The 12441-nt window shown below is 38.1% G+C and overlaps 1 protein-coding gene across 1 annotated transcript in view; it reads right to left on the bottom strand.

Annotated features, from left to right (window-relative positions):
* The window catches only part of LOC100013358 (olfactory receptor 7D4), a 298110-nt gene that overhangs the window by 62406 nt on the left and 223263 nt on the right, over positions 1-12441 (bottom strand). The gene's annotated exons all lie outside the window — the stretch shown is intronic.

Raw genomic sequence — 12441 nt, 5'->3', positions numbered from 1 at the left:
ATTTTGTCACTACAGTGATTTTCCTAAAGTAAAGGTGTAAGTCTGTCACACTCCCAGGTACTGAATGTTGGTGGCTCCCTATTGCCTCCAGGATCAAATATGAAATCCTCTGATTCACATTCAAATCTGTGTTAAAGTAATATAAAAATGTAACCCTTTACCCCTACATTAAGTCTGGATACAGTCAGCAAGTCATGAGAATAAAGAGCCTCATGGGTACTCAGAGTCCTGCCTTCAGAAAGGGGCTGTCCCTTCCAGACAGAAGTCCCCTTTTGGAAGGAGATGTGTCTGGAAATCAGGATTTGGAACCCAAACTGTCCAATCAAAGGGCCCCATTAGGAGTGATGTCATTGACCTTATAAAGAGAGGGGGTTGAGCAGTAGCATTCTTTCCTGGGTGAAGGACTCTGCCTAATAGGAGCTGGAGCACAAACTCTCTTCCTTGAAAATTTCCACTTGAAATCCAGCTGGGAACTGAATCCAGGGAAACATGGAAGTGTTTTATTTTTAGTTAAGGTGACCTGTTGATATTTCTCTCTGTCTCTGTCTCTGTCTCTCTCCATCTCTCTGTCTGTCTCTCTCCCTCTTCTTCTCTCTCCTTCCCTCTCCCCCTCTCTCTCTTTCTGCTTCTTTCTGTCTCTGTTCCTGTCTCTCATTTTTACAAATAAATAATTATAATTTAATATACAATCTCCAAGAAAGTTTTAATCATTACAAATCTCTTCATGACCCAGTCACCTTCTTCCTGTCCAGTTTTCTAAAAATTTCCGCTCTACCATGCGCTCCTGACTCCAGTATCACTAACCTCTTTGCTGTTGAACAAATAAGATACACCATTTCTTAGTTCTGAGCATTTTCTCAGGCTGTCCCCCAGAACCTGAATGCTTTCTCTACTCAACTTTATCTACTGGTTTCTTTCATTTCCTTTAAGTCCCAACTTCAAAAAAAATATTTGCTGGAAGCCCTTCCCAAATGCTTTTAATTCTAGAGCATTTCCTCTGTTAAGGATTTTTGATTACTCTTATATATAGATTGTTTATACATATAGATCTTTTTTGCATATTATCTCCATCATTTCATTGTGAGATCCTTGAGGAAATTATTTTGCCTATTTTTGTGGCCCCAATGTTTAATCTAGTGACTGTCACATAATAGGAACTTAATAAATGTTGATTGCTAGATCTCAGAATTCCTTCCTTTCTGACCAACTTTGCTCTTATTGACTGTAAATAACCTTGGACTTATTTTTCATGGTCTTCATTCCTGGAGTTTCTGCTATAATGCCATCTGGTTTAACACCAACTGATGTCCTTAGGACATTTTTGAGTTCAACAAAGTATTGGAAATGGAATGACAAGCCCTGGATTTTAGTCCTCTGCCTACCACTTATAATCTGTTTGTGCTTGGCCAAGAAGCCTAATATCTTTATCCATCAATTTTGTTATTTCTGTCACCAGAATTGGAGGCCTGACATAACTACCTAACTTTTTTTCTATACATAAATTAAATAATGCCTATGGGATAACTTTGTCAACTGTAAAAAGACATATAGCTGCAGAAAAATCTGAGAAAATTGCTGTGGAACATCAGACCTGGAAATGGGAGATCCTGGGTTTAAAACCTGCTCTTCTGCCTTGAATCCAATACTTAACATTTATTTTAAGATAGAAGGTAAAGATTTAACAAACAAACAAACATAAAAGGATAAGAGAGAAAGAGGGGTGGCAGGAAGACAGGATGGTCTGATAGGGATGGAGTTGTTACTATATGACTGGGTCTTTCATCCCTTTGAGGATGGAACTCAAAACTATTATTAGATATGCAGTCTAGGCCATATCTGATTTACTATACCACTGTTGAAACTTCCTGGTAAATTGACCATGTAATTAAAAATTCTTTGAAATTAAAAATCTTTTTTTTAAAGGAAAAATCTACTAAGAATAATGGTAGATCTGAAAAGATTTGAGTAGGGAGCCATCAGAATATATACACATCTGTTCATGTTCCTACATGCTCTACCTTCATATTTATATGTCATACATATATATATGAACAAGGTACATAATCTATCTATCTATCTATATATCGATCTAAGTATTTATGTAATTTATGTATGTATATATCAATCTCAATTTGAATTAGACAATTAGGGTTGGGTGATGTGCCCAGGGTCATACTTGTGGGAAGTGTCTGAGGCCAGATTTGGACTTAGCACTATCTATCTCTAGGCCTGATTCTCAATCCACTGAACTAGCATTCTGCCCCCTGCATATTCGTAGATTGTGTTTGTTTTTTAATATTCTCTCACATGTTGGAAAAATAGTTCTTATTCATAAGTTTAGAGTCCAAGTTGATAGTAGTGAATGGAGTTAGGGGAGAGCCTACTCTTGAGGAAGAGATATGGGAGCAAATCTGTGAATTCCTGGAAGGTGGGCCATACAAATTAGAGACAAAATCTTCTTTTTCATTTATTGAGTGATTCCAAAATCTATGTAAGCTTTCTGTTAAAGAGTCATGTCTTGCAATTCAATAATGGAGGTGACTTCTGAGGGGCTCGTGACAAAGATTGCTTTCACTTCCAGAGAAAGAACTGTTGGAGTTGGAATGTAGATAAAAGCATATGATTTATCATTTGTTTGTCTGGGTATATGATTTGGGGTTTGGGTTCATAAGATTATATACTTACAACAATGAACAATGTGAAAATAAGTTTTGCATGATAATATATGTATACAGATCAAATCAGATGATAGCACTGAGGAGGGACAGGGGGAGGCGGGGAGAGAGAGAAGTTCAATCCTATCCCTTAGGAAACTGTAGAAATTTGTTATTACATCTAATTGGTAAAAATAAAAATATAAAATATTTAAAAAGATATCAATTATAAGTTTCTGTGATAAAAATAAAAACAAATATCATCATGTGGTGGTCAGCTGTTTCACAATGAGACTTTTTGTGCTTTGCTTGATAACACAGGTGAAGTCTTTCTGGTTTAGTTGGACCTGAAGGAATTGGAGCTTTGTTGACATATTCTTTGAGTTAAACAGCTGAACTCCATTTGACAATGAGACATTGAATGTGAACTTCTGTGGAAAGTGAAATGGTTTTCATGGTCATCTTTGTCTCCATCACCCTCAAACAGAAGTCTGATCATGTAATTACTTTGCTTAAGGTGTTTCACTAGCTCCCTATTATAGCTGTATGAAATTTCATCTCCGATGGCATTTAAAATTCTTCAAATCAAACTCCAAAGTACTTTTTTGGGAAGATTTCACAAAACTGCCTCAATATACTCCATTCTAGCAAATGCACGTACTTGTACTCTCTTTTTGCTTCTTTAGCCTTTCCTAATCTGCTGACTTCTCAGCCTCTGCCTACAAACATGCTCAAATCTCCTCTGCTGTAAAGATTAAAATTTAGGGGAGACAGGGAGACTGAGGCAGGTAGAAATTAGTTTCTCTCTGCAAGGAGTATTATATTTTTTTAGAGGTTTATTAAAGGTTAAAGATTAAAGAATATACAAGTAAGAAACATGTGCCTAGGCCAGAGGCCTAGACAAAATAACCTCACATCATGGAAGAGAAGCCTCTGCTCCAAAACGGAAGTCCAAAAAGAGCCAAGAGAGAGCCCCTCAAAAGCCTTTGAATCAGCTTAAATACCTTCTCCATCTCGGCCCAGGTGAGATTACAAGGCATTCTGGGGAAGTGGAGCAAAGGCTCGTGGGGATTGTAGTCCTGTATTCAAGTCTATTTTTTACATTGCTGAATAAAAACCTCCTCCTGACCTCGAGCTAAATACTGCCCAACTTCTTACAAAGTACTCTACTTCTTTAGTCTCCATTCACTCATCCATGTCCATGCAATCTACCTTTTATCTTCACAACTAAAATTCCTCTCTCAAAAATATAAAATCTGAGCTTTCATTCTCCATATTCAATCATTCTCTCCTTAACACAGCTCAGATATTTTTCTGTTTTCTTCATTGGATTATGTTCATTTCTTGTCCCCTCATTGTGGATATTCTGCCCAAGTTTCTGTGCTTAGACTCATCAGTTCTCTTTTAATGCTCTGTCAATGATCTCATCCATTTGGTATCAGAATTGTAGAATATCAGGGTTAGAAGGAATGTCAAAGACCAAACTATACATGAAAGGAATGATACTTTCTAGAACATATTCAACAAATTCTTTTCTTCTATTAAAATTTTCAAATGAACAATACACCTTGTAATTTTAATTCATTCCATCTTTGGAAAGTTTTAATTGTATATAAATCTTTCCTGACAGCAAAAGAAAATTTGTCTCTTTGAAACTTCCACCCTTTGCCTCTACTCACTCCTGATCTTTCCCTCTGGGACCAAAGATTAACAAGTCCAACAACTCTTCCCTATGACAATCATTCAAATACTTTAAAATGCAATTATTATCCCAATGAGTTTTCTCTTTTCCAAGAAAAAATCCTAGTTCCATCAACTAGTCTCCCTAGGATATGGATTCAAGTATTTTCAGTGTGCTGCTTGTTCTCCTCTGAAAGTTCCTTCTCTCTCTCTCTCTCTCTCTCTCTCTCTCTCTCTCTCTCTCTCTCTCTCTCTCTCTCTCTCTGTCTGCCTGTCTGTCTGTCTCTGTCTGTCTCTCTGTCTCTGTCTCTCTTTCTCTTTTTTCTCTTTCTCTCTCTCAAAAGCAACTTGCCAACTTGAAACCCTGATATTTAGAATATGTTATTCCTGATGAGGTAAAATAAAGGCAGAGAACAAAGACATCTCCTTATTTTTTCAACTTATGACTGTATTCTTTCAATCCAAGATTAGATTAGCCTTGGCAATTGCCATATCATATTGCTGAATTCACAGAGTTTGTAGTCCACTAATACTTTAAGGATTTCTTCTCAGATCATCTGTGGTCTATTCTCCCATCTTGTACTTAGAAACTTGAAATTTTGTACCCAAATATAAGATTTTCATTTATCCTCACTGAATTTCATCTTAGAAGAATCAGTACAATAGTGTCAAATACCAAAATCTTTTTGGATTCTGTTCATTATCATCCAATGTGTTAATTATCCCTAGTAGTTTTGTGTTATCTGCAGATTTGATGCCCTTTGTCAAAATCATTGATAAGCAAAAGTTAAATGGCAGAAGGCAAGGCACAGATTCCTGGACATCTATTGTAGATTTCCTGTCATACATTGAACCATTAATAGTTAGATATAGTAGTGGATGTAGTATGGGACTCAGGAAGACTGAGTTCAAATTATACCTCAGAAACTCACTACCTATGTAGTTGGAGGAGGCTCAAATGCTTTGAGAAACAGTTTCCAGAAAAATCACCATCAAAGGGAAGAGAGTCAAAAAGAAAGCACTAGGAAAAAATAAAGGAAGAATGAAAATTTCAATGATAACATAAACATAATAAACATAATAACATAAACAGATAATGGTTCTTTTAAAGGACTAATACAACTGAAAAACCTTTACCTAATCTGATTACAAAGAAGAGGAGAGAAAACAAGTCAGAAAAATAGCAAATGTTCAAGGTGTAATCACAACAAAACTAGAAGAAATAAAGATAATAACTAGAACATGTTACACCCCATTATATGTTTAACAAAACCAAGACCACAGAAGAAATAAGAGAATAACTTCAAACATGCAAAATATCTAAATTAAACAATTCAGTGACAGGAATGAAAATTGAATTAGCTGTAAAGGAACTATCCAAAAAACCTCTTTAGGTCTTGATATTCACAGGACAATTCTATTATGGAATAGGTAGCACCCATACTTCAAAAACTTCTCCAAAATAGAGAAGGAAAATACTCTGCCATAATCCACTTATGAGATAAATGTAATCCAAAAACCTGAACTAGAGAAACATAAAACACAGAAGGAAAACTTCAGGCCAATATCATTAACTAATCCTGATTCAAAAGTGCTAAACAAAATTCTGTCAAACACACTACAGCAATATATCCAAGAAATCATTTATTATGACAAAGTTGGATCTGTGCCAGGGATGTAAAGATATTGCAGTCCTAGGAAAACAATAAATATAATTGATCATGTTAAAAATCAAAACACCCCATGCCACATGATAGCTCAATAGATTCAGAAAAGTAATACAATAAAACGATCATATATGCTCAAACAAACAAGCACATTTCCAAGTGGAGGCATATAGAAAACTTTAAAAAAATATCATTTAAAAAATCTATCTAAAACCAAAAGCAAACATCATATGCAGTGGTGATACATTAGAAACATTTCCAATAAGTATAGGAATAAAGCAAGAATGCTCCTTTTCCCCACTATTGTTTGATGTAATTTTGAAAATGATAGCAATTGAAATAAGGCAAAAAAAGAAATTTAAAAATAAGAGAAGTAAAGAGGAGATAAAACTATTCTTATTTATAGATATGACAGAATACTTGGAAAATACTAGAAATCAGCAAAGATACTAATTGAGATAATGAATAACTTCAGCAAAGTTGCAATCTACAAAATAAACACTAAAAATCCAATTGCATTCCTATATAATAATAACAAAATCCAAGAAGCAATAATAGAAAAGGAAAGTCCATACAAATGTTGATAAAAAGCATAAAATACATAGGAATCTATCTATCAAAGAACACAAATAACTCATAAATTCAATTATAACACACTCCTTAAAGAAATAATGGACAATGTAAAGAGCTGGGAAAATATTCAGTGCTCATGGCTAAGCAATGCCAATATAATAAAGATGACAATAATCCCAAAGTTAATTCATGCTTTCAATGCTATACTGGTCAAATTACAGTTACAAAAGATAAAATAGATAACTTCAATTACATGAAATTGAAAATCATCTGCAAGGCAAAATTATTTATCTAGAGTAAGAAGGGAAGTGAAAACTGGTAAATAATCTTTGTCTCAAGTTTTAATAGTAAGGGTTTGCTAATCAAGACACATGGAATATGTTTGTATTTATTATACATAAGCATATGTCATTTTTATGTATTGTAATTATTTTTCTTTTTTTGAGAGCATTTATTTGTTTTAATATAAAATGTAATGTATAAGATAATAATATACAGGTGATTTGTTATAAATATGTAATATATTATAATAAATATGCTCATCTAAGAGAAACAAATTCTCACATTATCAGTGTCCAAAAATCTATGTCTTGTTCTTTATTTCTCTCTCTTGCTCTTCCCTCCTCTACAAGAAGGCAAGCATTGTTATATAGGTTGTACATATATTATCTTATAACACATATTCCCTCTTCATCATGTTGTGAAAGAAGACATATTATGAACATAGAGAAAAATTCATGGAAGAAATAAAGTGAAGAATGGTAGGCTTCTGTCTGCATTCAGATTACATCTATTCCTTCTGTGGTGGTGGATATCATTTTTCATCATGAGTCCTTGGAATTGTCCTGGACCCTTGCCTTATTGATTAAAGTTGTCATTCAGAGTTAATCATCATACGTTATTATTGTTTACTTGACTTTTCTTCACTTCATACGAGTCTTTCCAGGTTTTTCCATGGTCACCTCATTTGTCAATTCTGATGGCACAATAGTATTCATGACAATCATATACCACAACTTGTTCAGTCATAATAATATGGTTATAAATAACTATTTCTTAATATATACATTGTCATGGTTTACAAATAAACAGTTCTCAAAAGAATAATTGCAAAGTATTGACAACTACATGAAATAATGTTCTAAATCACTAATAATTAGAACAATTAAAATCAAAATAAGCCTGAAATTTCACTTCACCTTGAAAATTGGCAAAGATGATAGAAAAGTGGCAATACTCTATTTTGAAGGAATACTAACACTTGGTGGAGCTATGAAATGCTACAACCAATTTGGAAAGCAAGTTGGAATTATGCAAACAACATGTCTAGAATGTCCATATTCTTTGGACCACAGAATATATTACTGGGCTTATGCCAATAAGAAGAAAATCCCTTTTATTTATAGGAGCATTTTTGTTATAGAAAAGAAAGTAGATGTCCATTGACTGAGGAATGACTAAACAAATTGTGGTATATGAAAGTAATAGAATATAGTGATTTCATAAGAAATTATTTTGATATATCTGTGTATATGTATATATATATATATATATATATATCTTCCTCCACAATATGGAAATATATTTTGTATGATAATCCTTGTATAATCAATATAAAATTGTTTCTTGTCTGAGGGAGGAGGGGAGAGGAAGGAGGAAGAGAGAGAATTTCAACTCAAAATGTTAGAAAATGAATGTCAAAATGTGTTTTTACATGTATTTGGAAATAATAAAACATTATTGAAGGAAATAAGGTGTTTTTTGATGAATATAGAAAAGCATTAAAAAGGTCAATGTGAATGTTTCTAAAACCCTACCTTCCATGTTGGAACTAATAGTGTGTATTGTGCAGCTCTCAAGGAAGAGTTGTTTATATATCTCATGTTTTTGCACTAGTTATTTATAGGCTCCTAAAAGTCATTGCTTCATCTGCATTTTCTATGGGATGAAATAAAGGTTTCTCCATACTCTATTTTAGTTTATTACCTTGATGTTTTACATGTGACTTGGGGATCCTCTTGGCCCACATTTCAGGGATTCCAGACATGAACTATATCTTAACTTTATTTTGAATTTTCCCTAGGACAAAATTTTGAGAATAGGATATAATTCAAAGAAAAGAAAGTGATATTTGGGGGTTCAGTCTCCAGAATTGGGGCAAGAATTTATCATTTTGTTGTTTATTGTGGCCTCTGGACTTCATTTTATAAACATTATTTCATTAGATCTTCACAAAAGCCATATGATGTAGGGTTTATTATCAGCATTTTGCACATTACCCAGTGTAAACCTTAAAAATTCTCAGACCCTACTTCATAAGGTTTGGTTAAGACCATTCCCCATTTAAACAATGAAGGAACTTAGATCAGGAATGCGAGACCTCTACTTAGATCAGGAATGTGAGACCTCTACTCCACCCCTACTTAAGCCTGCTTTATGGGAAGAAACTCCTTGCTGAACAATGAAAAATACTTAAACCCATATTTATAATAAGGCAAAAGTTCTTAAGCTGTGCCTATTTTTAGACCTAATACAAAAGGGTGCTAAGTATCTATAAAGGTCAGGCAACTTGTGAATTTACAAGGAGTAAAGAGGTGAGAACTTACTCAGGCGTGAATTACTCAAAAGTTTAGCCTTCTTATATGTGAATTAAGAATGGTCTGTCCTTTGGAAAACATCTACTGTGATTGGTAGATGTGAGAACTTAGGGGAGGTGACATAGGAGAAAATTCCCCTTAAAAGGAAATGAGAAACTGAGAGCAGGGGTCTCTCACTGGAACTCCCCCTGAGGAGACTCTGTCCCTCTGAATGCTTGCTTGGACAAATCTTGTGGTGAGTGGATAAAAGACAGACTGATCTCTCTCATGGGGTGTATTGGGTGCTCAGGGAGGGGTAATATCTCTGGTATGGAGGGCTTGTCGTGCCCTCCTAGGGCAGCTCTCCAGCCTCTGACCTCCACCTGACACCCAGCTCTCACTTGTGGCTCCCAGTAGCTGCTAGCCTGCGGCAGTGGCCACACCCCGGGCAACGGCTTCGACAGGCCGGCTAAACCTTGTGAGGGTAGCCATTGGGTCATAGACCCCTGGTGAACTAAGGCCTTGCTCACCCAGCATGTGAAGACTGTTTTGGCAGAACAGGTGGAAGAAACCAACAAGAAGGTTCAACAGCTGAGAGGGCAACACAACAAAGCACTGTGGAGTGCTTAGGGTGTGTTGGAGCACAAAGGACAACACGGCCATCCAATGCAGCTGTGGAAGTCTCCAGATGTAACAATTTTTCGTGCCACTGGACCCAGGCTTCCGACGCTGAGAGAGTGAGACTGTCTCTGTGCATTGGCTTTTCCACTTAAATCTCCTTCCACGCACAAGTATCTTTGTGCACACTCATCTATCCTGACCCTGCCCACCATCTTCAAGACCTGCAGCGATGGGGGAGTGACGACGCAACAGGTGGAGCTGACCACTGGCAGTTGTAGTCACGATCCTGCCCATAGGCGGCCCACGGACCAGTGGGCAGCAGGGACGTTGGGCAGCATCCTGGGAGACTGAGCAGCCCTCTCTAGGACAGCACTGCTCACCCTAATCAAGGGAGGGGACTAGAAAAGGTGTCCCAAACATTGCCTGCCCTACAAACATCCAGTCAGCACACCATGGCTGGTGGGTCATCCTTTTAAGAGGCCCAAATCAAAAGAAACAAAATACAAAGAAACTCCTACTAGGAGCATGGAACATCACAACATTACTTGATAGAGAGAATACCCCAAGACCTGAGAGAAGAACAGCTCTAATCGGTAAAGAATGGGCCATTAAAACCCACCACCACTCCCTTGCTATCCTCTGATGGTGACACTCTCATAAAAGATAAAAAAGGCATCAGCAACAGGTGGAAAGAACACTTCAGTCAGCTTCTCAACCAACCCTCTTCAGTTGACCAAAGTGCCCTTGACCAGATCCCCCAGAACCGCACCATTGAACAACTTGGTGTCCCTCCTTCAATAGAGGAAGTCCAAAAGCCATTAAACAAATGAGTGCAGGCAAGGCACCCAGTAAAGCCGGGATCCCAATCGAGGTGTACAAGGCCTTAAATGGAAAGGCACTCCAGGCATTCCACATAGTGCTGACCAGCATATGGGAAGAGGAAGACATGCCCCCAGAACTCATAGATGCCTCCATCAAAGCCCTATACAAGAAAAAAGGCTCACGAGCAGCCTGTGACAATTACAAAGGCATCTCACTACTCTCCACTGCTGGAAAGATCCTCTCCCATGTCATACTCAATAGACTCCTGTCATCTGTTTCAGAGCAGAATCTGCCTGAATCACAATGTGGCTTCCAACCAGATCAAAGTACCATCGACATGGCCTTCACGGTGAGGCAAATGCAGGAAAAATGCCTTGAGCAGAACCTAAGTCTACATTGTCTTCATAGACCTGACAAAGGCGTTTGACACAGTGAACAGGGACGCATTGTGGGTGATCCTCAGCAAGCTCGGTTGCCCAGCAAAATTCGTCAAACTGATCCAGCTCTTTCATGTCGACATGACGGGGAAGTCCTATCTGGTGGAGAGACTTCTGATCGCTTCAACATCTCCAATGGCATGAAACAAGGCTGCGTCCTCGGTCCAGTACTATTCAACCTATTTTTCACCCAGGTATTACGACATGCTGTGATGGATCTAGATCTGGATGGCTCACTATTCAACCTTCGCCATCTGACTGCAAAAACAAAGACAACAGAGGGACTCATCCTGGAAGCTCTCTTTGCAGATGACTGTGCTCTCATTGCCCACCAAGAAAATCATCTCCAAACCATTGTGGACAGGTTCTCTACCGCAACAAAACTGTTTGGCCTGACTATCAGCCTCAGCAAAACAGAGGTGCTGTTCCAACCTGCACCGGGGAGGCCAACAAACCAGCCATGTATCACAATCAACAGCATGCAGCTTTCTAATGTCAACACTTTCAAGTACCTGGGCAGCACCATCGCCAACGATGGGTCCCTAGACCACAAGATCAATGCCAAGATCCAAAAGGCCAGCCAGGCACTCAGGCAGCTGCGCTGCAAAGTCCTCCAACACAGAGGTGTAAGCACTGCGATGAAGCTCAAAGTGTATAACGCAGTGGTCCTCAGCTCGCTCCTGTATGGTTGTGAAACATGGACACTGTACCGGAAGCACATGAAACAGCTGGAGCAATTCCACCAACGCTCCCTCCGGTCAATCATGAGGATCCAATGGCAGGACCGAATCACCAATCAGGAAGTCCTCGACAGAGCCATCTCCACCAGCATCAAAGTCATGGTCCTCAAAACCTAGCTACGATGGTCTGGACCCTTCATCCACATGGACCCACAGCGAATACCAAGACAGGTATTCTATGGTGAACTGTCAGCTGGACTCAGGAAACAAGGCCGACCAAAGAAAAGATTCAAGGATCAGCTAAAGTCCAACTTGAAGTGGGCTGGCATTACACCAAAGCAACTAGAACTTGCTGCCTCTGTCAGAAGCAGCTGGCGAATCCACATTAACCATGCCGCCACCACCTTTGAAGATGAGCAACGTCGACATCTTGCTGCTGCGCGTGAATGCCGACACCAGACCACAACCGCACCTCCTGTAACAACTGGCGTCCCATGCCCCATGTGCCACAAACTCTGCACCTCAGCCTTTGGACTTCAAAGCCACATGAGGGTACATCAATATATGATAATGCACAAAAACAATAGTCATTCTCGGTCACCAAGAGACTACCACTAACTGATCTCTCTCTTAGGGCTTGGGCCTGGGCTGGCCTGGGCTGGCCCGGGCTGACCTATCTTTTCCTTATTATTTACTTTTTCTCTCTCTTTCTTTAATTCCTCATTTGTATT

This window comes from Monodelphis domestica, chromosome 3 (genome assembly GCF_027887165.1).
Source record: "Monodelphis domestica isolate mMonDom1 chromosome 3, mMonDom1.pri, whole genome shotgun sequence".
NCBI lineage: Eukaryota > Metazoa > Chordata > Mammalia > Didelphimorphia > Didelphidae > Monodelphis > Monodelphis domestica.
This window is presented reverse-complemented; position numbering and strand designations above follow the sequence as displayed.